At 42.5% G+C, this 24,295-nt stretch overlaps 1 protein-coding gene and 1 pseudogene across 1 annotated transcript in view; one reads left to right on the top strand and one right to left on the bottom strand.

Moving 5' to 3' along the window:
- The window catches only part of CCDC178 (coiled-coil domain containing 178), a 348,866-nt gene that overhangs the window by 194,537 nt on the left and 130,034 nt on the right, over positions 1–24,295 (top strand). The window lies entirely within an intron of this gene.
- Positions 21,579–21,752, bottom strand: LOC149869200 (U2 spliceosomal RNA; annotated as a pseudogene).

The following is a 24,295-nucleotide window of genomic DNA, read 5'->3' as shown; positions in this document are numbered from 1 at the left end:
TTCCTTTTATTTTAACTTCAATTAAAGTTAAAAGACCAGACTATGGAACCTTCTTAACTCAGAGGTATGACCTGGAACTGGACAATGCCCAGGTAGGGAATGAGGTCAGCTCTAGTCTCCACAGGCAGTATAATATCAAGGTTCTTTCAAGCAGTAAATAGTTAAGCTTATCTTCCCTGAGATCTGCCCAAAGTGCAACAAAGTTATATGATTTATTCTTTCAAAGAAGTGACATTTAATTTCCTGTGTTTCCTTTTCATAAGGACATACTTCCTGTCCTTAATCATATCAATTACAGTCTCTGAAATTTCTACACTGGGAAGATACAAGCCTTCCTGCCTTGCCTTGCAGACAAGGGTAGTTTTTCATATTCCAGAGTGAGTCATAACCATGTCATACAGAAATTCATACCTATTTTGTCATGCCTTTTAACACAACTAGCATCTTGGGCTGATTCTTGCCTGGGACAGCAGTTCTGTAGTAATTAGTACTTATCAGCTTTCCTCTTAGGGATTAAAGGGCATTTTTGCACATGCTGCAGGACAGTGCCAGGCACTTTTATTAGCGAGCTGCGCTAATTAAAAGCTCCTGCGTGTCACGTGTATCAACGTCCCTCCACTGAAAACATGGTGGCAGGGCACTTTGAATTAAAGCTCATCAAACCTGTTTTATTTCAAAGCGCCCCACCGCCATTTTTTCAGCGTGGGGCTGCTGATGCATGTGATGTGGAAGGCTGCCAGAACACATCAATTTCTGTGCTCCAGCAGACTCGTTTAATCAAGTCTTCTCTGATGCACTGGATTTCCAGCATGTTGAAGCAGGCTCCATGCATGTGTATAGGAACCCATAGTGCTTACTAAACTCCTCAAAATAGGGATGTGAAGAGAAAAAGAAAACCTGCTTACCCCTAACTGTTGAACCTGCTGTGTTTGGCCTCTCCAGATCTGCACTTCCCATTCTCCTTACCTGTCTTTTTAGAGACTTTTTAAAGATTCTTTTGATGAGTAGAAGGAGGAATGGGATACTTGATCCTTTTCAATAACCATACTTTGACCAGATCCTTTACATAGGTGAGGTGGCAGACACAAAGCCCCAATAAGCACTGCTAATTTAGACCATTTTGGAGGTACAGGAGATGCATCCATAGGTATGAATCTATAAAGACATAGTACTTCAAAAGCCAGTACTTCTTCCTGCAGAACAGATCGAAATAATAAAAATATTTTCATGTCTAAGATTGAGTAACCAATGCTAGCAGGTAAGTCCTTCCAAAACCTGAACAGTTGTCTTGTAAACTAAGCCTGTAAGACACTGTAAAGACAGTACCCCACAACATTGTTTTTAGAGTTTTATATGTCATACTAGAACTTCACTTAGTATTTTTATGTCAGGAGATGAAAATTAGTACATGTTCAATAAAAGTAGTTATTTGTAAACAAATGAAAATTTGACTGTAATAAACTGGAAGTGTAGAAGTTGTCAATGCACTTAAAATAAAATGTTGGAAATAGTGTAATAGAAAAGATGACTATGTACCACATTGGCATAATATGTTAATTTTTCAGTCTTTTGGGTTACAGTTAGTGGGTATCATTAGTTAGTGGGGATAAAAAGAAAAGGGGAAAGAAAAAAAATGGAAGAAGAGCCAGAAACATAAGAACATAAGAAAGGCAATCGGTAGATATATGGAATGCCTGAACAGAGGGGAATTATTTTTCAATACCTTCAGCATTCAGTACAATGTTAGAAATGTTATTTTATTTTCTTATTCTTTGCTTTTTTTGCGTGGAATCAAAAACAGATTTTAAGAAGTTGTATTAAAATTTTAACTAAATATTGTCTTGTACTTCTTCCCTCCAAATAGTTAGAAATCTAGGGGGAAAAAATTCTTTAAAAAAAACCTCACTGTCCCCACTGAAGGTACAGGACATGCAATACTGGACATTAAGGTTCAGTAGCTGCCATTATGCTTTCATTAGGCAGACATTTGTTATCAATGAAATGCTGCAGAACTATTGTTCCAAGGCTGTTGCTGTAAAATCATAGTGCATTGTAGTTTGTTGGAGGTTAGTAGCACTTGTTAATTTGATCAAGGCTGAAGTTTACGGAGGATAAAGTAAACAATGCAAACTGCAGACACCATCAGTTTCCTATGGGCAGTGAAGTGTAGTTTGTTCCATTTACACTTCACAACAACATCTGATGGGCTTTGTCAGTGCTGCACAGAGTAATTAAACCTGAAATCAATAGCAGGCATTTGTCATGTTTACAGCCGCTCTTTCTGCTGGGTTAAACTCATCAGTTTAGTGCCGTTCTGTTTTACTGCAGAGACACGCTCCATTATTTCTTCAGGTACAGTTGAGATATTCAGTTACATGCCCAATAGTTTGAATACGACAGTAAGATTAAAAGGGGCAGGCAAATGGACAGTTTTTGTAATTTATTCACTGATTTCCTTAAAAGGTGTTGGATTTCCATTTTCTTCCATCTAGCCTTTTATGAAAACCTTTATGCCCTAAGATAATACATTCCCATTGTCCAACAGTGGCAAAGTAGGCAGCATTAAAATTGTATACAAGTTGACACAGAATATAACTTTACTCTAATCATAGGTACCACAAAGAACTAGTAAAGATAAAGCACTCATCCTAGAACAGTGCAAAGCTCATTCAGACATTGGTTTTGTTCATAGTTCTTTTGGGGTAAAGCAGGCTTTTCTTTTTTTGTTCATCTTAAATCAGCCGCTCCTGCCCATTTTCATCTCTACCTTCCGTTTTTATGTTCTCTTTGATATTCTTTCTCTTCTTTTCCACAATTTTCTAAATTATGGGGTCAGAGCATGCTGAATTTTATAGCAAGAGAGTTTTCAGTTCAGTGGTAATCTAGTTAGTCTTTTGATTTGAAATTTGAGGGAGATTCTTTCAAGAAACTGAAAAATTATGCACTTGCTACTATATGATTTTAATGTGAATCTTAGTAACCCATTCAAGAGACAGTCTTTGTCTAAAAGTACCTGCTTATCGTCTTACTATGATTACATAGCTGTCTTTGAGTTACAAGTATTCCCATCCTTACCAAGTGTTCAGATGTGAACGATATTCACTCATAACAGTGAAGTTTGACAAGTTGGCTATACCACAAAGATGTGCTCATACTGCAGACTTGTTTCCAGTTTTCCTGCACTGTTTGTGGCTCACATGCTTTAAAAATGTTTTAATCATGGTAATAGGAGTAACTTTCCAAAAATGTTCTGCTCCTGTATTTATTTGTACCTTTTCCAGATCATAACACCTATGTTTGGAGTTGATAAAATTGACTTGTCCAATCTGCTTTGAAAGCTTGAAAAAATTCTCCTTCCACAGGCTACTCAGAAACACTATTTAGGCCGAACACACAAAATATTTCAGTTTGGGAAATCTTAACTTTATAGTTTTTTTCATCCTAAATGTTTTACAAACTAACATAGTATATGCAGGGGTTACTTCATCCACTGTTGAAGTGCAGTTTGGGTGAAACATAGCAACTGCTTGACACTGCACAACAGCTTGGGACTGGAAATTAAGGATCTCTCTGTGTTTGTAATTGCAGTGGGAAATTAGGTAGGCTGAATGTAATTACCTGAATTGGAAATTGGCCAGGAGACTGGAATTAACACACCTACCCATAGGAAGTGTTTCCTGGGATTGCTAATCACCAATTTGGGTAGGACCTTCCATTTACATCTCATCCATAAAATAATTCCTACAAAAGTACAATGTCCCCAGTGACATTCTTGGGCATTGATTCAACACTGGCACAAAGGACATAATATAGCTTACTTCGATGGTCAATACTGCTTTCTGCAGCATGGTTCTCCTATATAAGTCCTGAGCACTCTTGTCCCTGCTTATCATGTGGCGACATCATGGCAGCATATGTGGCTTAAAGCCACATGAACTACAGAACTGAGGAAAGTGACTAGCACCAATGCAAAATTTCTATTTTTCCTGTTCAAGTAAAATCATTTTTGCCTCCTTGGAGATAGAGGCAGTTATGCCTTACAAAGTAAGAAATGTAGAATAAAGTTATAAAGCAACATTAGGGCATCATGAAGTTCTTCAGTGAAAAGCTTATGATTTTTCTCATGCTTTGAGGGTAAGGATGCCTGAGAACTGAAAGGAATCCAGTTTATTTCATGTTTTTCATTATATTCCCTTGTATTGTGAAGATGGAATAAACTATACTTTATCCTGAATCACTATTTGTATACAACATTTCAATTTCTATAACAGACACCTATAAAAGTTAACTATATAACTTATTTATGTTTATCATGATTGACCAATCCTGATAAAAGAAGTGGGAGATGGGGTTCCTTTCATTTCTGTTTCCTGTCTCAGAAAGACAGCTTTCAATTTGCTTTATGTCAGAATACTAGCCAGCTTCTTCAGCTATCTTTGTCTGAAGTGCCCCGTGGCTCCAGGTGAAGCAAGCAGAGCAGAGATTCACTAGGCTCAGCCTGCTGTCATTACAACCTAGAAGTGGGCATTAAGGCTTTAAGCAAATATGCATCATGCACCATAAAACTTCGTGTGGTGGACCAGCTTGCTCTCTGTAACAGGGAAGCAGCTTTTTAGATTTTTCCTCATCCAGTAGTTAAATTTAAAACCTAGAGTAAAAAATTAACCATTTTGAGTTCATGTGAGGATCTACCTGCCTTCCATCTAGAACGGGTTGTGGTGGCTGGAGGTGTGGTCCAAGTGGTTGTACGCAAACTCAGCCAAGGGTAGGAAGGTGGTTCTGGTGGAAGTTTAGGAAATACCATAGGTATTGTTACAATACTTGGTTGGTCTGTTCCATCTGGCCATCGGTCTGCAGGTGGTAGGCAGATGGAAGGTGCTTTTCCATCCCCAAAACTGGAGAAATTCCTGCCAGAAGTGAGACATGCACTAGGATCCCTGGTCTGACATGATGCTAGTGGGCATTCAGTGAAGCCAAAAGATGCTCTCCAGGAAGAACTGGACTGTTTCAATGACTGTGGGCATACCATGGCAGGGAACAAAATGTGTCATTTTGGTGAGGTAATCTACTACCACCAGGACCCTGGTGTGGCCCAGGGAATGGGGAAGGTCTTTGGTGAAATCCAGGGAGGCCATGGCCCAGAGCTGAGGAGGAGTGGGCAGGGGATGAAGGAAGCCAAAAGGATTGGTGCTGTGGGTTTTGGTGCAAGAACAGGTTTTCCAGGACATGGTATAGGCCTTTGTCTGCCTACATGTTTGGCCACCAGAAATTCTGGGCCAGGAGCCTCTCAGTCTTCCTTTGGTCAAAGTGCCCTGTCGCCAAGCTGTTGTGGTAGAGTCTGAGCACCTTTACCGAGGGTTGCTTTTCTAAGATGTAGATGTGCCCTCAGTGGTAGAAGATGCCCCACTCTAATCTGAAATCCTGTTCTGCTTGGGTGACCTGGTCTAAGAGTTTAGGGAAAACCTTAGTGAACAGAGGGTGGATCTGAGGGATTCCATCAAGTCCCTCTTTCTGGCAAGAACTTGCAAAGTTCTTGGGTCCCAGGATCATGGACAGGTACCCTGCTGTGATGTCCAAGTATTTGCCCTTGTGTGGGACAAGGCCTTATGGGACAACTACAAGGCCCTGGCTGGTAGGTAATGATGAAGTGGAATCAGGAGAATAAAGACTATCAAGCAAATTGTTGCTGTTTCAGGGTCTTCAGCGATCAGAGACACTCCAGCTTTTGGTGATCAGTCAGGATCTCCACAGGGTGACAGGCTCCCTCCAAGTGGTGGTGCCACTAAAACACCCTTAGTGGCAAGAATCTGTTCATCTAGGTGTCATAGTTATATTCTGTGAATTTAATCTTCCTGGAGCAGTAGTTGTAAGGGTCTCTGGAGCATGCTGTGTTGGGGCAGGGCAGCCCTGATTGCAAAGTTAGTGGTTTTGGCCTTCACCATGCAAGGGAGGGCTGAGTCAGGATGGGTGAGGATGTGCAAGTTGGTGAAGGCCTGTGTAAGGTGGTCAAAGACAACCTGGTAACCAGTGGAAGCAAGCCCCCCCCCCATTTTTTATGAGGTCCATGATGGGAGCTACCGGTGCAGATCAGTTCTAGATAACCACCTATAAAAATTGATGAACCTCAGGAAACAATGAATGCCCCAAACATCACATGGAGAAGCCCAGTCCAGCACTGAAGTTACTTTATTGGGGTCCATTGCTAATCCCTCAAGGCTGATTATATACCCCAGGAAACCTACCATTGTGCAACTCATATTTTTCCATCTGTTTTTTTGTGTAGTAGTTCCAGCACCAGGCAGATATGCTACTTATGCTCTCCTTGGCTCTCAGAAAAATTAAAGATGCAGTCCAGATAGATCATTATGAACTGATGTAGGACACCCTGTAACAAGTTGTTCCAAAGTGCTAGAAGGTGGCCAGTGCACTGGTGAGACTGAACACATTACTAGGTATTCAAAATGCCCTTAGCTAGTCTGGAAAGCCATGTTCCATTCATCCCCCTCCCAGAATGTGGGCCAGATTATATGCTCCAGTCTTTCAAATAGCTTGCTGATTGGTGGGGAACAGGTACTAGTTCCTGACCATGATCTCATTTAGGGCCTGATAGTCCACTCACAAACCTAGAGACCTGACCTTTTTCTTAACAAGCAGGACACGGGCATCAGCCAGGGACATTGAGGGATGAGTGAACTCTTTGGCCAGGTTCTCCTATATATATTCCCTCAGGACTCCCTGTTCTGGCTCAAACAATGAGTGTAAGCAGCCAAAGGGTGCCCTGGCCTCAGGTTGGAAGTCGCTAGGGCAGTCTTATGGCTGATGCAGTGTAAGTGCAATTTTTCTTGTTGGAAAGATCAATGATGTCCAGATACTTGGCTGGAAGAGTAGTGGCCTATTCCTGGACTGGTGCCTTCAACACCCTAAGCCCTACTTCCTGGGGTACCAAGGGCTGAGCTACTGCTGTCCTTGAAGACCAGAGCTTGCAGCGCCCGCCCCTCATTGTGAGAGATGGAATTGCTGAGGCAATAGCCTTAGTATTGGTTTAGTGTGGCAGACAGGTCTTCTGGCAACAGCATTTCCTCTAAGCTGCACAGTGTGCACGGCCACACAGGAGCTCCTGGCAGTGCAGTATGAGTGTGCTTGTGCAGCCGTGCACACTGCACAGCTTAGAGGGAACGCTGTGTGGCAGTAGGTGGAATTAAATTGGATCGTCCCACACTGCCAATAGATCAACAGGTTGTGGAGGGCCAGTCAGGGGATTCCTAATATCAGATGGTTCTTGAAAGAGATCCAGAGGTGGGCAGTTTCTAAGGATATTAGCCCTAAGGTAAGTGGTGTGTTGTGAACTGACCCAATCATCACCAGATTGGTACTGTTCCTTACTGGGATGTGCCTGACACCTTGGTGAAGTTGATATCCATGAAGTTGCCTGAGGCACTTGAGTCAGACATGGTCAACTGCTGCACCATAGACATGATGGGGTGGGGAAGGTGTAAGATTAACTGCATTGGGGAGGGATACAGTCCCATGATGACTCCTACTTTTAAGGAAATGGTGACATAGTTGATGAAGGGCCAAGCCACAGACCCAGTGCTAGACCCAAATCCTCTTACTGTGGCCACATATCCCAGTTTCCCAGTGGTAGGGCCCTCTTGCATTTGGTGGGGCAGGCAGCTGAAAAGGGCCCTATGTGCACCACAGTACAGAAGCCAGCTACTTGCTGCCTGCTCTTTTCAGCATTAGACAGGCATAGTCTACCTGCATTGGCTTCTCCAGTGCCTGGTCCTGGAGTAACAGAGGAGCCAGGATTGAAGCATAGGGGCTCTTCTGAGTGGTCCTCTTCCTCAATATGCCATTAGAAAAGATGGTGGTCAGTTTCTTTGCACAGCTCAATCAAAGGGACCAACCTGGTAAGGGTCTCAACCTGAGCTAGTGTGTCCTTCAGTGCTTCACTTAGGCCTTGGCAGAACTGGAATAACTGGGACTTCTCATTGCACTTGGTGTCAGGCTCAGTTGCTGAAAGTCAGCCGTATACTGGCTTAATGGCCAGTTTTCTTGCTGCAAAGTCTGGAGGGATATTTCTTCAGATCTGGATTGCAGGGGTCTGAAGACTGTTTCACATATACACAAGAATCTTTCCAGGCCTTTTAATACCAATTCCTTGCTATGTTATATATAAAATGCCATGTATAGTTTTTTTAAGTACAGTAAACTAAACTTGATCATGTGTAAGGCATGCAAATGGTAACATCATATGTCCAAAACCTGTCTCCAGATAGTAATAAAAAAAATAATTTTAAATATATTTCCATCCTGTTGATCTGCTTATGATTGTCATTGCTGTTATAATGTACCACCATGTAGGGTACAGCATAAGTACATTGTCGACATTTCAAATGATAATATTAAAGTGAGTGTAATTGCTCTGATAAATACAAAAGGAATATTGACTTAATCTGTGACTGTAAAATTACAATGTTTTCTTGCAGGTGACGGCCCAGAGATCTTATGGTAGAATATTTGGTCTTCTCTGGGTGCATCTATGCATGCAAATGCAGTGGGGTTACTCTGGAGAAAACTCACTCTGGGCAGGTGTCTACATGTGTGGGGATCCTGCACTGCTGCTAGAGTGGGCTCCAGTGACAGAGCCCAGGTAGGGACAATGTCCCCTTGCCCCAGCAGCAGGGAGCTCCCGGCCCTGCCTTGCCAATCCTCTTACTGTGGATATCAGGGGGCTTGGAAAGAGCTGTGAGAGAGGACAGGTCCCCACCCCCTACCTCAATCTACCAGTGGGGCAGCAAGCAGCAGGAATCTCCACCCAGCTAGGCACTCACTCTTAGCTGCCCCATTGGTGAATCAGGACAGGCGGCTGGGACCTGCCCCTCCCCTGCAGCTCTTTTCAAGCCCTGTGCTTCAATCACCTGATCAGGAAAAAGGTCTCTGGTACTGGGATCTGCCCCTGACTGGGACAGTTCCCAGCCAGCCCCGGGCTACACGGGTAAGTCTTTATGTGCAGCCCAGAGCTGGCTGGGGACTGCCTACAATGGGATAGTACCCAGTCACCTCCAGGCTGCACATCCCAGCCAGCTTCAGAGTGGGTGGGGAACCTTCCTCATGAAGGGAGCTCCCAGCCACTGTTCCATAATTGTGATCATGGAGCTGGGGCTAGGAGCAATTGTCCAGGCTCTGGTGTCAGACCCCACCCCAGCAGGAAGCATTTCCTGGGGGAGCAAGGAGCAATTTGGCTACTTGGCTGCCTACATGTGCCATACTGGGTAACAATTACTTGGCAGGTAGCAAATTAACTGCTGAGTAGAGGACTAAGAGTCAGCATGTGTAGAAAATGATATGTACTATGCAGTAAGTGGCTCTATGAGCAGTAAAGCATCTCATGTAGACACATCCTGTATTTACAGGAAGTTATATAAATAATTATGTACACTAAAGCAGTAGCTGTCTTGCTACTGCCCTTATAAAGGTCTGGGACCTAGCTTTGTGGCTAACCTGGTATGCTAAGAAATTTCTGCTGCCCCTAGCGGATTGATTTGATAGTATTTTAATTTTGGTCATTCGACTAGGACCAAGAACTTATCCAAAAAATGTAAGTGCATTTCACAGTGATTTTAAAAATGTAGTTTGTATTTCTTATTCTGTTTCATATTTTCCAAGATATATTTAGTTTTTCTCAGTAATATTTTTCATAGATTTCATACATTTTCATAAACAGGAAGTCAGTTAGGGTCAAAAGATCCTGGCAAGATAAGCATCTGAATGTTTCCTAAAAGAGTCCAGAGTACGGGTTTGCACCACCTCTGGAAGGAGTCTATTCCAGGCCTTGGGGGCTCACACAGTAAAGAAGTTTTTCCTTATGTCCAGCCTAAAACAATCTTGGAGGAGTTTATGACCATTTGACCTTGTCAACCCTTGGGGTGGGTGCTCTAGTAAACAGGCATCCTCCAGATTCTGATGCACACCCCTGATGTATTTATAGGCTGCCACCAGGTCCCCCCTGAGCCTGTGCTTTTACAAGCTGAAGAGTCCCATGGCTCTCAGCCGCTCGTCATAAGGCCTGTCCTCCTGCCCTCTGATCATGCGCATGGCTCTCCTCTGGAATCTCTCAAGCTTCTCCACATCCTTCTTGAATTGTGGAGCCCAGAAATGGATGCAGTACTCCAGCTGTGGCCGAGTACAGCGGGAGGATGACATCCTGAGAGTTACTTGAGAAGCATCTATGGATGCAATCCAGAGTTTTGTTCGCTTTTGTGCAACATTGCATCGGTGGCTCATGTTCATCTTGTGGTCAATCATGACCCCCAAGTCCCTTTCATTCATGGTGCTAGCGAGCATATCACTGCCAAGCCTATGTGTGATGTGGGTTTTTTCCCCCCAAGGTGGAGTACCTTGCATTTTTCCATGCTGAATGTCATCAGGTTTTAATCCACCTACTTTCTATGCCTATCAAGGTCAGCCTAGATCACCAGCCTATCCTTGGGTGTGGACACCGTACCCCAAAGCTTGGTGTCATCGGCAAACCTGGCTAGTCTGCTTCTGACACCAGTGTCCACATTGTTAATAAAGATGTTAAAGAATACAGATCCAAGGACGGAGCCTTGGGGGACACCACCGGTCATGGAGCATCATGATGATTCGCTTCCGTTGACTATCACTCTCTGGTTCCAACCTCGAAGTAAATTCCCCAGTCATTGGACTGTGATATAGACGAGGCTGCAGTTTTTAAATGGAATTTTTGAAAGTTTTCAAAAAAATTCATTTCAACAGGAGGGAGCACTTTTCCCTGCTTTTTAAAAATCTTTTTCCACTGGAATAAAGGAGTGAAGAGAATGGCAATGTTTTAAACATTTTAAATGAAACTCTTAAAAAACAAACAAACTTTTTTCTTCTGCTGAAATGAAGTTTTCCAACTTAGTTTTCCATACTAAGATGAACATTTTAGCTCAATTTTTGTTCTACTTGACAGAGCATTTTCCATTAGTGGAAAATTTTTCAACAAAAAAGTTTTGAACAGTTCTAAATGGAACTTTAAAAAGAGAGAGTGCATACTGAATTTCTAGCACCAAATAGTGTGCTTCAAATTCTCTACATAGATAGCAATCACTTGATTTTAGTTGTTCACAGCCATCTGTAAACTAAGCTGATACTATTAAATGAAAAAAATGAAGTAAACTCAGGCCATGCAAAACTACCTCTGTCTTTTGTTTTTAGTCTTTTTAATTATGGGAGTATAGCCTAATAGAGTATATGAAAGCAACAAAGTAAAACAGCTCAGCAGTTTTCAGTCATTCATTACTGGACTTTAGAATTCTATGAAAAAGCCTAATTGGAATTAAATGTTAAACCCAGAGAAGATTGTGAAAGAATATTCACTGTGAAGTATAATAGAAAGAAACTTTATTTTTATTACCATATAAATATAGAGAGAGACATTATCACAAAAAAGAACTTAAGAAAAAAAATCTTGTCCAGGAAGACCAACAGGGCTTTATCATATATATTATTATAATGCCAATATTAATTCAAGCAAAATGGCTTGTCAGTGAACTGAAGAATTTTGACTATTCAAAATGATACCTACAAGGTTGCTTTTGGACTTTTACTTTGGAAGTAAATAGCAATAAAGTCTACCAACATAAAAGGAATATTGTTATCATTTATTAGTTAACGTTTTCCATTTTTCAAAGTAATGTAAATGCCTATTCTAAAAATGTATACCTACTAAAAGTGCATGGACCTTTAGTAGGGATGGGTGCTAACTATTACTATATTTTGTTACAGTATGTATTACAGTAAGCAAATATTGTCTTTGGAACCACGTGTTAATTAATGCTGACTATTTTTATGATTGTAATTTCATCAAAGTATGACAGCTGTGTGATCTGTGTACTCAAACATGTTGCAAATTGAGTAGGTTATTTGTGTTAGAGATATTTCTAATATTTGTAGTGTATACAGATATATAACAAATTTACCTTGTAATACATCTTCTTGAGAAGGTAAATAATAATAATTATATATGTGATATTACAAATCTCTCTGATACAAAAACCCTACATAGTTATACTATGTAGTGATATGTATAGTATTACAACTTTCCCTAACACAAAAAGCCTGCATTGTTAATCAACTTATATACCAGTCTATCTAATCTTCTGTACCAGATCCCCTAGTGACTCAAGTTGTGTTGCCGTCTGCTGGCATCCCAGGCTACTTTGTGGCCTCCTGAAACTAACACCCCTCACAGGGAGGCATGCTAGCAGTCAGCCTGTTCTTGGCCACTCTGGCCGTGCGCCTAGCCAGCCCTGCCCCCAAGCTCTCACAGAACCAAGCCAACACAGCCTCCCTGCCCAGCCCTATCTTCTGCCTGTGACCAGCTGTCAGCTGGAGGCAGGTGGGGAGCAGGAGGGTGTGGGGGTGGAGGAAGCATCTGTAGCTTAGTATTTTTCCATCTGTATACAGTGTCAGTAGGTGGGAGGGGGACATTCTATTGAAGGAAGGATCAGGCCCCTTGGAGCTCCAGTGAATGGCAGGCAGTGTCAGCAGGTGCTCAATGCAATTGCTGCAATCACACCAGATGCCTGCTGCTGTCACCTGCCATCTGCCAGAGCTCCAGTGGGCCCAATCCTTCTTTCTGTGGAGTGCTGTTTTCTCTGCCCCATGGCACAGTGCTGCCAGGTACATGGCAACCTGTTGGTGCTGCCTGTTCTTCACCAGAACTCCAAAGGGCTCAATTCTTCTTTCTATGGAGTGACCAGGCCACCCCTGATTGTTCGTGGGCACACCCCACCAAAACCCTGCCGTCACTGTGGACCCTACCCAGTGTCCAGCCCTAAGCTTCCAGAAGAGGCCCAAAGCTAGTCACCATGGCACTCCCAGCAGCCTAGCTGGCAGCAGCAGGGAGGATATGCCATGGTGACCTGCTCTGGGGCTCTCCTGGAAGGCTAGGGCTTGGCATGGGAGAGGGTCCACAGTGATGGCCAGGAGTTGGGGGGGGGGGTGTCAGGCAGCCAACTGGGAGTAGTCTAGCCACTCAGCTGCCCTCCAATATGCTGGGAGGTGTACAGAAGCACCCCCAACCTGCTAATAAGCTTGGCCAGTGCAGGCAGCTTGCATGCCCCCCCCTCCCCCATCAAAGGGTGAATGTGTATTCTGTTCAGTCCCAAACTAACCTAGGGTGCTTAGAGTAAAATGTGTAACATAGATTGCTTCTGCCTTGGGCTTCTTGAACATCTGTACTTGGCCTAAAAGAAAAGCTATAGTTTCCCTTAGTATACTCTAAAAGTATTGAAAGGTGTATATATATAATCAAACAGTGATGATGTAGGAGAAAACTTAATGAGGCAATAATAGCCAAATAAATTTGTGTTTAACTGTCTAAAACTATTAGGCGGGAAGCAGTAATGAAATCGTAAACTGTTTTTTTGTTGATGTTGTGGTCCTTGCCTTTGTTTAGGTTTGTTTTTGTGTTAGACAAAGTATATAAACTGTAGAAGTATGTGTGTTTTGAGGGTGGGGGGAGAGCAATTTGCAGTTATAAAGAATATCAGAACTTATTTTTTAAATAAAGTTCTAAACCTCATATCTCAGAAATGTGACACCAGCACCCAAACAGAAAACTCATATCTTTGTATTTTTCTGAAACACATGGCTTTCCCTTGTTTCTAACTTATTGGGTATAGAGAAATTTCTGGTATAGAGGAGAGAGCCCTCACCTTTGGATATAAATTCATGGTCAGGAATATAAGTTGGATGTGACATTTTTAAAGTATTATTTTTATAAGTTTGTCTTCCGATTGTCAAGCCTTGTCTTAAAGACCCCCAGGGTAGGAGCCAGCACCACTTTGCTTGGAAGTTGGTTCCAGATCTTAGCCACCCTGACAGTGAAGTAGTGCCTCCTGATGTCTAATCTGAATTTACCCTCTGCCAGCTTGTGACCGTTATTTCTAGTCACTCCTGGTAGTGCTCAGGGGAACAGGGACTTCCCAGTGTCTGCTGGTCCCCTCTGACTAGTTTGTAACAGGCCACTAGATCCCCCCTTCAGCCTACTCTTAGGGAGGCTGAACAGGTTCAGGTCCCATAGCCTCTCCTCGTAGGGCCTACCCTACTGCCCCCTGATCATGTGAGTGGCCCTCCTCTGGACCCTCTCCATGTTGTCCACATCCCTCCTGAAGTGCGGTGCCCAGAACTGGGCGCAGTGCTCCAGCTGCAGCCTGACCAGTGCCGCATAGAGGGGGAGTATCACCTCCTTGGACCTGCTTGAGATGCATCTGTGGATGCATGACAAGGTGAGGTTGGCCTTCCTGACTGCATCCCTACACTGCCGGCCCCTGTTCATCTTGGCATCAATGATGACTCCAAGATCCTTTTCTCCCTCTGCACTGACGAGAAGGGAGTTCCCCAGCCTGTAGGTATGGTGCTGGTTCTTCCTCCCCAGGTGCATTGCCTTGCACTTGTCAGTGTTGAATCCCCTCCTAGTCTCGTCCGCCCACCCCTGTAACCTGTCTAGGTCCGATTGTAGCCTGTTCCTTCCTTCTAATGTGCCCACATCCCCCCACATCTTAGTGTCATCAGCAAATTTGAACATGGTGCTTTTTACCCCCTCATCCAAGTCACTAATGAAGATGTTGTACAGTGCGGGCCTGAGGACTGAGCCCTGCGGAACCCCACTGCCCACATCCCTCCAGGTCGAAAATGACCCATCCAGTGCCACTCCCTGGGTGCGGTCCTCCAGCCAGTTGGCAACCCAATTGACTGTGTAGGTGTCGACACAACAGTCCCCCAGTTTTTTAATGAGAACGGGGTGAGAGACAGTGTCAAAGGCCTTCTGAAAGTCCAGAAAGACCATGTGCACTGCTACCCCTGCATTTAAGGATTTGGTGATCTGATCATAGAAGGCGACCAGGTTGTCTGACAGGACCTGCCTCTAGTGAATCCGTATTGGTTGCCCCAAGCATAATCTCCCCTGCTGGTCTTTCGTGTACATGTGCCAGAATAATTCTCTCAAAAAGCTTACCCAGGATTGAGGTAAGACTAACTGGCCTATAGTTTCCCGAGTCCTCCTTCCTCCCCTTTTTGAAGATGGGAACCACATTGGCCCTCTTCCAGTCTTTTGGCACCACGAGTGCTCGTAAAGCCATGCCAGGGTTCCCGCATTGACCTCAGCTAATTCCCTCAGCACTCTGGGGTGGAGATAATCCGGACCAGCTGATTTAAATACATCCAGTCCCTCCAGAAGTTCCCTGGCTAGATCGTCCCTGACCCTTGGCCTAGGTGCACCTCCCCTGGGGCCTGAGGGGAGCCCGGTGAGGGGCTGATCTTGTTCCTGCTCAGGAAAATGGAGGCAAAGAAGTCGTTAAATAAGTTAGCTTTGTCATCTGGTGTGACGACCAAATTTCCTAGCATGTCCTGCAGGGGCCCCACATTACCCGGTACCTTCTTTTTGCCTCCTATGTATTTAAAAAACGACTTCTTGTTGTCCTTGATCTGGGTAGCTAGTCCCAGTTCCATACCCACCTTGGCCTTCCTGACTGCCCCCCTGCATCCCCGAGCAACCACAGTATAATCCTCCCTGGTGATGGCCCCTCCCTTCCATTGGGTGTACACCTCTCTTTTATCTAGAAGACATTCCCGGATGCTTTTGGTGAGCCATGGGGGCTTTAATACTTTTCATTTTTCTGAATCCAGTAATGTTCTGGTACTTCCTTAGGTTCTCTTTTCAAGCACCTCCTTTTCAGTCAAACCTGCTTGAAACTTTTATATTTGTTATAATATCTCCCACATTCTGTGTTTTGTCTTTTGATCACTTAACAATATCACTCTTCATTTGTTTTTCTCATGCTAATAGCTCTTCCAGTCCTTGTTGGAAATTGTCTAAATGATGGTATTTTAGTGTGCTGTTTCCTGAGAGAGTTAATTACAAGGTAAAAAAAAAATCTTTGCCAGTTGGATATTGCCTCCACAAAGTGCTAGCTAAATTTTTTATTTTGTATTTTGATAAATATTTTTTCTAGTCATTTGGCAAAAAAAAGTTCTATTACATTATTATCTTAGACTAGATGGTTATTGCTGGGGTTCCTCACCTTCATAGGTGAACCACTAGAATAATTTCCTTAAATAATGGACACAGTAAGACTACACTGTTTAGGAGGGCAGCAAGTGTATGATCTGCAAGGCATTCAAGAAGCAGTGCTGGAAAGTCAGAGGTTCATGTCACTTTAAATAGAAAGTGCAGTCATCCAAGCCTGCTATATGGGGCTGCAGCAGAGGAGCATAGGCTGGCCATTAGGCAAAGGGGAAACCCCTGTGTGTGGCTGGGAAGGCACATCATTGGAAAACGGGGTGGCTTAGAGGCATATAAACCCAAGGCCTGAGGCAAAAGGGGCAGGCTGGCCCTTCATGCTGTGGAACAAGCAGCTCCTGGGAGAGAGGAGCTTCAGGTCCATGGACTCCTCAGCTACCCAAGGGAGCTGAGTAGCTAAAGAGGAAGCCTGGCTTGTGGTGGGGTATTGCCCCAGAGCAGGGGTAAAGTTTAGTCTGGGAAGTGGCTTGCTTATATTTGTGTCATGTTTAAGTCTAAGATCAGAGGACTGCAGGGGTAATATGAAGGCCATGGGGGCACCTGAGAGGCACTCAGAATAGAGCCTTGCAAAGGTCATAAACTTTAGGGGGCCAAGCAGCATAAATGCAGCCTTGCCTGGGCCCAGGGACCCCAGGGAACTGAGCAGCCTGAGAAGGGCAAGACTAGGACTAAGGCTCAAGCAGCCCAAGAAGAACAACCAAGGTCCAAGGCAGGCCTAGGCTGAGGGGGCACAGCCAGAGAAAAGGGGGTGAAGCCCCAACAATGGTTTCAGGCCTGTGGGGTCCCAGTGTTGCATTGGTGCCAGGGAGGCCCTCCAAAGAGATACCAAATGCCATCTGCAGTGTGCTCTCTGGCAGACCCAGAAGTGGACCGGAAGTGCTTCTGGTCCACTTCCGGGTCTGCTGCCGAGTGCACTGGGGATCCCCCCGCGCTTCTGTTGGACACTCCATGTGTCCCAGCATTTATGAGCTGCCTGCTACCTAGAGGTATGTAGAAAAAACATTTAAAACTGTGTCTATGTCCGAATCCCTAAATCTTTCTGAACCTCTCTGAATTGATTTGGAGAGTTCCAGTTCAATTCAGAGAGATTAAAGAGTTTTCTGATTTGATTCGGATTCAGAGATTCAGCCACTGAATTGGGCCAGCTCTCCACTGAAATGCCGCACGGCCCTATGTAATGTCGCAAAAGATTGATTCTGTCTTCTAGAGTTTGGTTGCAGTATAACCAATCACTCAGAACATTTATTCCACAGAGTTTTTACTGTTGTTTTCTAATATTGGAAAAGAAAGGGGGATGGTACTTCTTGTTCAGGTGCCTGAACTTCTTTATCTGCTGCATCAGTGTTTGACTGTTGACTCTTCCATCGATCATTCCCATTACATTCCATTGACTGACCTGTTACCTTTGACTTACAACACATTTATTTTCATGGCAATACATCCAGCCTACTGGATATTCTTTTTTTTTTGGAGACAAAACCATCTTTATCAATTCAGAATGTTCCTGCATGACCTTTTGGCTGGAACGCATGTTCACAAAATACTAGTGTCAGCTCATTTTCAACAGCATGGTCTACATGTGTGCCCAAATCTTTCTTACTCCAGTTACTCTAGCAGTTCTTAGCTTATCTGCTTTTTAGGTTGGAAACTCAGGGTCAAGAAGTCAAACCTGATTGCATCTCCATCTGTAGAATTTATTGGAACAGACTTAAACACTAGAACAGTAGAAGTATCTCTTTTACAGAAAATGTTGCAAAATATCTACTACCTGATATCAGGTTTAGAAACCACTCTTCTGTCAGCAGTCAGAAAATATCAAAGCATGCTAGGTCATATGGATCATTTATACATTTGGAATTATACTTTAGACTGTTACAGGTGTGACATATATCAGTATCCCATCCAGTTATCCATAGTGTGAGTTTGTAAAGTCCTGGAAAATGTTCTGGCCTAATGGACAATCCAGGAGAACATTTGCTTAAAAAGTCTATTAGTTTTTTCAGATGCTAGCACAAATTTGATTGCTTGCACCTCAGAAAATGGCTCAGGCATATCTAGTTCAATTTTGAACACAGATTATGGCCACAAGAAGATGTAAAACAACACATAAATGTCTTAGAACTGAGTGAGCAAGGAGGCTGGCATACAAATCTTTTCTACTACTTCTAAAGAAGGACTGTTAAAATCCTATCATTACAGAATAATTATGGGACATTACTTCATAAAAGGCCATCTTTTTTGAAATCTCAACCAAGACAACCAGTAAATACAAGTCATGTGCATTATTATTATGTGCACTGAAGCAAAATGGTTTGTCAGTGGACCAAAGTACATAAATTTAATTAGCCAAAATTTGTATTTACAAGATTACTTTCAGAGCTTTTCTTCAGGCCCAAATAGCATTGAAAACAGTAATAAATGTTCAGATCCTGAAAGAAAATCTAACAGCTATGTATTAGATAAAGAGGTGCAAGATTCAGTCCTTTATGTTAAGAAGTAGTACTGTTGGCGGAGTGATGTTGCATAAATCAAGTACTTTTATTGTCTTTGCATCTCATAGGAAGGCTAGCAAGTTGGCAAACAATCCAAGTAGGAAAACTTTTGCTTCATAAAAACTGTCTTTAAGACTGAAGTCTTTCCCAATGTAAAATTCTTCAGGTGAACCTGCTCACTACCAAAGACACGCACGGTATCCATAATTTTGTTCTTGGGAAGGGAAAAGTTCAGTCTCAATAGCTGATATCTTACTAATTCAGTGCTGTCCATAGCTGTTTAATACCTTTCTTCTGTTTTTAGCAATTCTTACAGAGCTGAAGAGGGTGAGACAGGACCAGACTCATGTAATTCTAATAGCTCCAGCATCTCCTCACCAGTTTTGTGTTTGGGAAATTTTACATGTTTCTAATCATCATGTATAACACTGCCAATCAAAGGGATATAATCTTAGAGAAACCAGGTCTTGTGTCATTTTGGTATTCAGTCTCCCCACACAACATTGTATGGACACAATCTGAACAAGGTCTACTGTGAAGAGTTGTTTGTGACGTTTCAGAGGATTCTGCTGAACAGCAGGAAGTCTTCTACGATAAGAATTCATGCAACAAAGTGGGTTATAAAAAACTGTTACCTGAAGCAGTCTTCCACTGTATTTATTTCGGAGAACTTGTTATTTTTAAAGTGTTTTTGTTAGAGTTATTGTTAAAAGTTTACCTTTAATTTCACTTTAGCCAGTCTCAACGTGCCATCTGCCCTCAAGGTACCTGGCTTTTCTTTTATCAGTTAAACTTCTGAAGATTATTTCATATTTATCCTTCAGTTAGAACAACGATGCAGTAGTGGAACTTTACACTTAGTTCTTTCAGCCTTGTTAGAATTACCAGCTGAACTGTTCTTTTTACTTGTGCCTCTTCTTTATCAAGGAAGGTTGTATTTCTACTGCCCATTATTTTGGGAAGCAGGATATAAGTTTCCAACCCTATTATGAAGGCAGAGGAACAATGAAACCCCATTTCAAGCATGGTCTCAGACTTTTATATCAGTCAGTATATATGCTTACACATATGCTTTGTAAGACCTCAATATTCTCAATAATAGTGAAGCAAAATTCATACCTCAGGTGTAAATAAAACTTTTGTAGTATGTAAGTACAAATAGGTCTAGTCTAATACAAAGTTCTTAAGCTATTTTCTTCTTTTGGCAGCAGATCCAAAGGGAGACCAATTTCAAAGAGACTGTTAAAGTTGATTGCAAACTATATTAGATCAGTATGTGGTATCAACAAGTTAAATCCCTGGACTCCTATTTGAGCTCACTCAATCAGGGTTCAGCATACCCTCCTCACATCCCTTAGTAGGATCTAATACTAAAGCACAAAAGGTCCTTAGTACTTACATTTGCCGGCAGCATCTACAGAAGATGCCCAGGTAGGGAGGGTGCTTTCACAATCATTGAGATGTACTCCTAGCTCCCACAGTCTGCAGGGACTCAGCTGCTTATTAATCCCCATGAGAAGGGCCTAGCACCCAGCATTTTAATTTCTTGGACAAGCATACTTGCTATGTAGTTATTTATTTATTTGATTTATACACTCCCTTCCCAACAAAGTCTGTGCAGACAGACTCAGATGATCTGGGAGAATTCTCCTGGGTTTGTTTTCCTCATAGAAAAGTTTACCGAGAGATGCCTGAACAAACATTTGAATGCTGAGTCCCTGAAGAGGAGAGAACTTGCAGTGCTGATGCCACACAGCCAGTGGGCTCCCGTGCCCACATCTCAGTGTACTCTGTGGGATTCTTCAGTCTGGCTGGAGACAGAATGGCAGCATGCACAGGGCATCCCTGACTGGCTGAACAAGACTCATCAGGAGCAACCTGTCTCCCTGCTGCACAGTGTGGCTTAGGTGGAACAGTTGACTCCAGTGAATGACACATTGTCTCTGTGAGAAGGTAGGATGCTGGAGGGCTGTGCTGTGGCTTCTCTCAGAAGAGAACATATAGACCTTTACATTCCACCTTTACTTTGGTTGCTTTTGGTTTATTTTTCTCCCAGAGCAGCCATTTTTTCTCTGGGGAGAAAAATCCTGAACATCTGTACCTCATGTCTGTCTGTACGTGGCCAAAGGCTCAGGGTGCATTACAGTAAGATAACAAAATCTTTTATAAACCAGGAGAATGAACAAAGGAACAAATAGAACAGCATACGTTATAAAACCAGGTAGACTATTAAAAACTAACACAACCCTCCCCCAACAAACAACGTCCAAATTACCCTTCCTTGCTAAATAGCTGCCCAAATAGCAAGGTCTTGGGATGCTTCTAGAATATGTCAGGGTGAAAGGGGGAAGGAGTTCCAGGACTGAGGTGCAGTTGCTGAGAACAACCTCCCATGCATTTTCACCAAGACAACTTTGGCGCATTGATGGTACTCGCAGGAAATTGCTCTGGGCTGACCTTAGGAATTGTGATGGGTCATAAGGAAAGAAGCCATTCCTTAGAGAGGTAAGGGCCAGACCATTTAGGGACCTACAGATCAAAACCAACATCTTGAATTGCACCTAAAAAGCTACTGGAAGGCAGTACAGACTTTGGAACCACTTCAGTTATGTCCTTCTGGCAACCCATTCCTGACGAAAGGCAACTTCTGGAAGGTTATAAAGGGCATATAGAGTTCATTTCAGTAATCTAGCCTTAAGCCATGGATGATGGTGGCGTGATCTGAATCTGAAAGAAGTGGTCACAATCTTCTCACCAGATGGATTTGATGAAAGGCACTCCAAGCCACTGCTACCACTTTACATTCCAGGTGCAGCAAAAGACCCAGGAGCATCCAAAGGTTGCAAACCTGAGTGACAACAGGAGGCTAAACACCATCAGTGATAGGTGTCCCAGTTTCTCCCAGGTTTTTAAATCCCTCTAACAATACTTCTGCCTTATCTGAATTAAGTTTCAACCAGTTTTTTTTTGGGTTTTTTGTTTTTTTTTTCTGTTTTTTTTGCACCGGTCCTGGAAGCACTGCAATACCAGGTCAATGCATGGAGTGGATGGAGCACGCTCCGGTTCCACCACCCAATACCAAAAAGAATATCAGTGAGTGTTATGCATCTTGTGCATCAGTTCATCCACATCCAGTTCCAAATTGCAGCCAGGCACTGGGAAAGGACTGAGACTGCAGTGCCAAGGTCAGATGAAAACATTAGATAGAGCTGATACTCCAAATCCCCACACAAATGTGTCCAGCAGCTTCATATGCACAATGAATAGGAGGAGCAACAAGACAGAGCCATGGGAAACCTGACAGGAAAGGTCCCAAGAGGATGAAGAGCATTCTCTCATCACTACCCTCTGTGACCTCCCTGCTAAGAAACAGCAGAACCAGTTAAGAGCTGGGAGGGAGTCATGGTAATCACCTATTCAGAAATCAGTGTTACTTTCAGTTAACTGTCTTCTTAGCCACGTGTATTCTGACACGATGGAAACATTGTCCTTGTAGTCCTGAATCCTGTACTTCCGATCAGAAAAGGATTAGGAGTTCAGATATCCCCTTTTGTCTAATGTTTCCTTTTGCCTAGCTGTAGATGCACCTCTTCTGAGTGACCAGGTAGTCTGGATTCCCACTGAGGAGACACCCAAATCTCCATGGTTTCTCTATAGGAAGCATTGGTGACTAATTTTATTGATTAAGATCATGCTCTTAGCCAAGGTGCCTACATTTTAGGCATTGCAGCATGGACACGGAGACACCTTAGAGGCTGACAAGGAGCTAGACTGTAACCTTTTCTCCAAAAATATTCCAAAAACAGAAAAGAAACAGCCATCACTGCTCAGGAAAACCAATTTCATTTCTCACAACATCAAGTGTAAGTAATACAGCTGATTATTATGGATCCTTTAATAATTAGTGTATTGTGCTGATGCACCTGATTGTCAAAATCAATTGTTCTTATCTTTTGAATAAAATATCACTGTCAGAATGATTGGTCAAACTGACAATTGGATTTGTAACTCAAAGGAATTTATATCATGTTTATAGATATATCATTATCTGACCAACAAGTATTGATCTTAAATTTGTCTCTGTAATTCTGTACTCCAGGAAATGCACCACAAATGGGAAACTAAAGAAAGTACTCTGTACAGTACTTGCAAATCCAAATTTTGGGCATAAGATATATAAAAGGGCTGCAGTTCTAAAGCACTTCTTTTCTTACCACTGAAGGCACAAGCTTGTCAGTCTTCATTATCTACTCTTAACATTCATTTTTGTCCTCTGCCATATTCTCTTTGATTTAGAATAGTCTAATAATGATTTATATTGTATAGCCTTAAAAAAAATTGTTAGTAATTAGAAAGGATTCTGTACTATTGTGTTTTAATGGATTGATTTCTATCAGTTCTCTTGCTATGGATTTTGGTAGTGCTCTTATATTTTGTTGGTGCTAGATGAACAGAAGTCCATCTTCAAATATATCTTTAAATTAAATTAAGCACATTAGCATTCTAGCTTACCTTTGAATGAATACTAAGTTGAGTAGAAGTTTAAAGCTCAAGTTTCTCTTGATGGAAGAAGCATCAAGATCCCAACTAATACATTTCAGGTCTACTTTTTCTAAAGGAACTTCTTCAAAAATTAAAATTTTTTGAAGAAGTCAGTCTCCTAGGACTGTCCTATCAGGAGTCTTTTACATCTTGAACGAGAAATAGAAGACTGTCTTTCTGTGAGCCCTCAGGTCTGAATTGCAGAGTTGAAGACTTGTTGGCATATACTGGTTCTTCACATCTAAAGGAGATCAATCAGGCTTAAAACTTTGTCTTTACCAAGCTCTTATTGTCTCAGATCTGATAATAGGTATACAGTCTGTTCATGCACACTGTATCTACAGTTTCCCTGTACCCATTGACTGCCTTAGTTCTGTCTACTAGTTCAGATACTAGTGATCTTTTCTTTTTTCCTGAGAAGTAAAGGTCTTCTCATTTTGGGGGTGCCTAAAAGACTTGGTTTGCCTGTAACCTTTCATGCTTAGCATCTAGATTAGTGGTTCTTTTTTTAGACTCAAGGCACCCCTCAATAGATTTAAGGCATTCTTCAGAAAATGTTAGTGCTTAGTTTTCACTCTGTTTTTGACTATAGAAAAACAATAGAACAATTCTTATGTTGCAAAGAACTCAGACCACAAAAGGTCAGAATGGTTTTAATACTATGGATTCCTATGTGAAATCTCTGAATTTATTTTGTTAATCATATTTCACACCTACCAGTGCTAATATTGAACCCTAGAAAGGTTTTCAAGGCGTACCAAAGTTCTTTGGCGCTCTGGTTGAGAATCACTGATCTAGATGTTTATATTCAGAAGTGTTAGGAACTGAGTTCTGATATAAAGCCAAATATTAGAATAATGACCCTTGGCTCTTCCTTCAGAGAAGCTAGTTAAAGAAGACCTAAGAGAACTTATTTCCCCTTCATTTGCTTGTCTCTATTAGATTTAAAATACAAAGAGAACAGAATGTCTACTTCATCTTCTCTTTATGAATGTTACGGATCATTTAGCACAGTGGTTCTCAACCTTTTTTGTATCACGACCCATTTGTAAACATCAATGGCCAGTCCAGACTAGCGCCCCTCACTTTTGACCTGCTGTCCCCTGCCTCCAGGTCCCAGGCCCTCAGTGTGTGGGGCAGTGGGTAGATGTATGGTCAGGGAGGGCCC

Source organism: Crocodylus siamensis, chromosome 3 (assembly GCF_052110815.1).
Source record: "Crocodylus siamensis isolate JL-2025a chromosome 3, ASM5211081v1, whole genome shotgun sequence".
In the NCBI taxonomy this organism is placed as follows: domain Eukaryota; kingdom Metazoa; phylum Chordata; order Crocodylia; family Crocodylidae; genus Crocodylus; species Crocodylus siamensis.
Note: the sequence above shows the minus strand (reverse complement) of the source record. Positions and strands in the feature narration are given on the sequence as shown.